Below are 5,688 nucleotides of genomic sequence, written 5' to 3' on the forward strand. Positions count from 1 at the left end.
TATAGTAGGTTAAAAATGGATTCTATGAATTTTTTTTTACAGAACACAATAAACTTTAGTTTGTGCGACCAGCATGATTTCGTTAGTATCGACATTTATCGAGGTAAACGGAGTGAACTGTAACGAGGCTCCGTTTGTTTATGTTACCGGATTTAGCATGAAAGATGGTATTCAGGACTTTGTTTATGCTTTTATTCAACTTTGTTAGTCTGTTTGCGTACATGTATGCTTAGTACAAATATTAAACCTCAAATATCATCGAGTAAATCATATCCAATCTGCGTAAAAGAAGAAATATATAAAATCAATTTTGTGTAATCTTTCATAAATTTTACTTTATCTAATCACTACCATTTCAGTAGTACCGATGGTTATCGAGCTGAAAGTAAAAAACCGTGACGGCGCTTCATTTGTTTACGCTGGCAACTCTAGCGTGAAATATTGACTTCAGTTCTGCTTTCATATTCATAAATAGACCATAGAGAATGTACACATAAAGTTTCAAAAATATGGGAATTAATTTTCTTATTTTTCAATAAGTAAACGAGTTGGTCAAACAATTTAAATACACAACAATTTGTTGCACACAGAGTTTTCAATTATCAAAATAAAATAAAATGTAGAATTTGCCAAACATTGTAAGCTCGTAACGATTTTGATATTAAAGCATTGCTTATGTTCGTGCCATTTTTGCGCAAATATGATTGACGGATTTCATTTTCGACGAAAAAACAATTTAATGGAACAGAAATGAGCAGAAATTAATTATAATTTATTATATATGGATTCGAGTGGATCGATAAATTATCATAAGCAAATAATCCGGATGCTCATATTGTTTGGAATTTTCGATTAAATTTAATTTCGTTCATGCATGTTCAAATGAGTGTTCCACTTGTTTCGACAAACCATACAATATTTTAAATATCCTAATTCTTTAAATATAAATATTTTCATTTTACTGTACAAAAGATAAACGATCGATGAATTTCAATATTAATTGTGACTGCGGTAGTATTTAACAGTTTTCAAACACCTAAAAACTGCTTTTAGCAAGAAACATGTAAAGTGGTTTAGAACTTTGGCAGTACATTCAAACTTCCGTGTAATTCAAAGCGCCTCGAGCAACTTCCTGGATTTTTCCCTTTCCCGTAATAATAATGTACTTAAAGAAAATTCATTCCACTTACCATATATTTTCTCCCTTCCTTGAATTCTACAACGTTCTTTTCATCGTCCTGTGATAAATAGAGCAAAACGTAGCAAATTGTAGATTGCCAAGAAAACCTCTTCTCGAAATTACACGAAGCGTCATTAAGTTCATCCACGTTGAATCAACAGAAAACCTCTAATAATAACTAGTACAATAATGAAAAGTAAATACGTATATGCAAGTATTCACACACAATGTACACAAGGGTTTTGGGGGACACTGATTCCAAATTTGAACTTAATTTGAAAATTTAAAATGGCAGATCCAATATGGCGAGATAAAATTAGAAAATTGACTGGATTTAGATGAAATTTGGTATGCAGTATCTCTTCGGTAGGCGTAATTGTTGTAGTCATTTAATCCAAATTTCGTTTTACGAAGTAACGTAATTAATCAGTAGAAATGTTTCGGACTTTTTAGTCCTTATAAAATAAGACCAATTGTATGAGATGGAAAGCAACTTTATGAAACTCATTATTTGCCACATCGTTTCAACTCATATAATTGATCTTTTTTCATTCCTACTCAAAACATTGAAACATTATAAAATATAGGTGTTGCTAAAGTTACGTTCCGCAATATAAGTGCGTGAGCATATAGTATTACTGTATGGATGCTTGCAAAAAACTTTTTTGTTATCATTAAGCAATAAATCCGACTCATACATGAACAGAGGGATCAACTTAATTAGAGCGTAGCTGTGAAATCCTTTTGTAATATGTTTGAAAAGAAAAACCAGTTTTGCAGTTTGCAAAATAAAACGGCGAATCGTTCGTAATTACGCAAACAAATCTACGACGCTGGGAAAATACCTCTGGGAGCGGAAGTGGGAAAAGTGTTCGTTTTTCAAACTGTTCGTTCGTTCGCACAACTGCGTCATACGAAGGAAAAATGGAATCAGTAAGTGTATTCGACGGAATGCAACACTAGCGTCGCGAGAATTTTCCGTGTAATTGACTCGATGCACTCTCTCTGCTCGATATCGAATCGTTCGTTACGCTTTCTAAACGACTCTTCTTCCCCACCGTTCCCCTGTCCACCCCGCTGTCAAAGGAAAGAGACCGATATTTTCTGGAATTTCAGACTAGCCTACAATAGGCAATTACACGTGCTCTTGAGTCGGGCGATCGCGGATATTCAAACGCGTCCCATCCGCTTTTCTCTTTGTGCATTTTCGAATACGGTTTAGCCCGCCTTTGGTGCAGACATACGGGCAATTAGATCAAGACTCGTTGCCGATTATTCTCTCCGCGTTTATCCACCCTTAATGCAGCTAATTTCTCAATATCAACGCATCGTTCGGAACACATTGTTCCCTGTTTATCATGTACTTCGTTCGTGTTATTTACTTGCTTATCGTTTATTGTGAAACTTTCTTATTGGAATACGTTTAGAAGGACCATAATTATTGATGTTCGTTAACCCTCGTTGATTTCATTTAAATACATATGCGGTAAAATACAGGGTGTTCACGAAAGTACTAGTCAGCGCTTTTCTACAACATACAATTTCAAAAATCAAATCCGGTCATACTAAAATCGTTCATGATTATTAGACTGCGGATTACATACATTTACAATTTACAATTGAAATTCGTTGACCGATACCCAATCAGTGATTATCTGGAACTGAAAAAGGATAATAGTCGGGTACGGCACGGTAAACGGTCATTATTTATTATTCAATTAACATAAAATTACTGTTCGCGGAGCAGCAAGTGGATAGAGGACATAGATCACGGGACATAGGCGGTGTGGGTGTCCCGGGAGGACAATAGGTCGTTACCTCGGAGGCAGAAAATTAGACGAGGACTTAGAGGAGCGAGAGGAAAACGAAGAATAAGTGTCTGGAGCCCGGAGACGGAGAAAGTAAGAAACGGTTTGTCGCGGGAGAGACTGCATCCGGATGGCGCCATACATTTTTCCGCCGGAAAGAAAAGTAATATTTCCGTATGATTTACATGCCGGGCGTCAGCTCGCTCGTTAATAATTCAATTTTCAATCTGGTCTTAATGCTCGCCGAGCTTACCACCCTCTCCACTTTCTACTGTTCGTGCTCAGGGCTCCCTGTCTTCTCGTTTCTTATTTTTCACTTCGACTTGCTATGCCTCTAGACGGCACGTAGCCAACAAAAACGATACCGTGATCGTGGCGAGGCTAAGTCGAAGATAACAAACAAATGTCTTCCATTGTTTTATTACTCTAAATATATTAACCCAGTCACTCTCCAGCTATTTCACGTATTGCGTAGGCGAACACTGACTCAGCGCCTCGTGAAACTGCGACGTTTGATTTCTACGAGTAAAATATCTATGTTTGGACAGCGCGGGCGTGGTGTATGAAGACTTAATCAAAACTAAATGAATCAAAATTGAATGAACAACGTTTATTCGCGAACAGTGGTATTTGACATGGGGTGTCAACTACTGAAATTTATTTGTTTCGGTAGTTGACAGCCCTAGTACATCCTAAAAGAACAATCAAAACAACAAATTCTGTGAAATGCACGTTCCTAAATAATAATTTATTCGTTCTCAATAGTCAATTCAAAAGGATTAAAATTCAAGGGATTATCTATAATTCAATTATCATCAGGTCAATGAAATTACTTGCTTAAGTCTCTCGCTATGGTCTTTTTAAAAATTGATTTTTTTCTTAATTTTCTTAAATCAAAAACGTTTCTGAACTATGAACATTCTTTATCCCCATTGCTTATTTTATGAGATATCAAATAAATTCTACACCATAGCCATATGTATCTAGTTTAAGAAAAGTGATCACAAACTTGTCGACAAGTCACCTGTATATTTTCTAGCAAAACTCATTGGCACATCCGGTAGAATCGTCTAACGCCAAGCTAATTACATTTTGAGACCGATTTCTCTTTGTTTATATCTCGAATAAAATACACAGAAGGTTTCAAAGCAATTCATCGCATACTTTTTTTTATAAACATTTTTTTTAATATACCCCTGTTAAACGTGGTTTTACAATGGTCTGTCCTCAAGAGAATTCAGTACAACGTTTCTGACAAACCTATTGAACGTACCACGCAATAACAATACAAAGCGCGATTCCACCGACTGACATCCTTTGCGATCGTGCCAAACAAGGGCTATTGCACCGCGTTCACCATTCGAGACAATTTTTACAACGACCCGTAGCACTCGAACGGTTAGCCTGTCGATAGCGACGTTGCTCGCGTTACGATCGCGATCTTCCCGACAAAACGATACCCCGTGTACTCGTTGTCCCGCGGCTTTATTCGAGTCCGGCCATGGTCGAATCAATCGATCCTCCGGAGGCGAGCCTATCAAACCAGCAATAGATCGAATGTACGTGGACCTTTAATATTTGACCGTGGTGTTTTCGAGGCAATCGTGCCAGCGGTGTTGTCTGTACGCGTGTATGTTTTTTATTTATTCCTAAATGGAATCGAGCCACTTCTCTCGGGCCTCTCTATTTTCCTCTCGTCGGATGGAGATTTTCATTCGTAATGAAAAACCCGGGAAGCTATCTGACCGGACAGATTTTGTAGCCAGCGGGAATTAATATTTTCCTGCCAGGTGGATTGGTAATTGTTAACGGAATCTGTATCGATTCTCTTGGTAATCAAACACCCGATCGTTGCGGCGAATCTTGAAATATAGCGATCGAGGGTCCTGCATTCGTTAAATATAAATCATTTGGAGTGAGCTTTTTGCAAAGGAATGAATTTTCCACCTTTTTTAAATCCTTCGTCTAAATCCTTCGTACGTACAACGTGCAATAATCGCAGGAATTTATAAATCGCATAGTCATTATTACCAGTTTCTTCTTAAGCGCAATTATGTTAGTGTAGCATGCAATTACATTTGAAGCGTTACTTCTTAACAATGATGCAAATTGTACAATAACGATTATGCAAATGCGATTGCCAATTACGATCTCTTGGCGAATACAATTATGTAGTATAGAGTTGCATCTGAAATATTACTTCTTGGACGGTGATAACGATGCAAATGCAATTGTCGGTTACAATCCCACGTCGAGTGCAATAAGGCGAGAATAATATCCAGTGGCATATGCAGTACTACTTGTTCTCCGGATCCAACAGCGCAGGTGCATTTGTAAATTACAACCTGCATAGTTATTTCTCTTTTTCTCAAATGCAATTAAGCAAACACAACGAAACGCTGGTTGGACAATTCCAGTTTATAGCAAAAAAATTCGAATATCAGAGAGTGTTAGAAAATGAAAATGCAACACCACGATCCAAATAGTCTCGTTTCCAATATCAGCCAAATCAGAACGACAGAGACGCCTACAACGTAGGCCGACCTACACGCGTGGCTGTATCAATGCAGTTCGTTGCACGAGTTTAGTGTGAAAATCTTGATTAACTTAGCGTCACGTAGAACGAATTGTTTGTTTCAACCATTTTTATATATACAACGATGTGTTAACAAAACGCACTAACCGCAATATACGGGAGTC

Source organism: Hylaeus anthracinus, unplaced genomic scaffold, assembly GCF_026225885.1.
Source record: "Hylaeus anthracinus isolate JK02 unplaced genomic scaffold, UHH_iyHylAnth1.0_haploid 12001, whole genome shotgun sequence".
Lineage (NCBI taxonomy): Eukaryota > Metazoa > Arthropoda > Insecta > Hymenoptera > Colletidae > Hylaeus > Hylaeus anthracinus.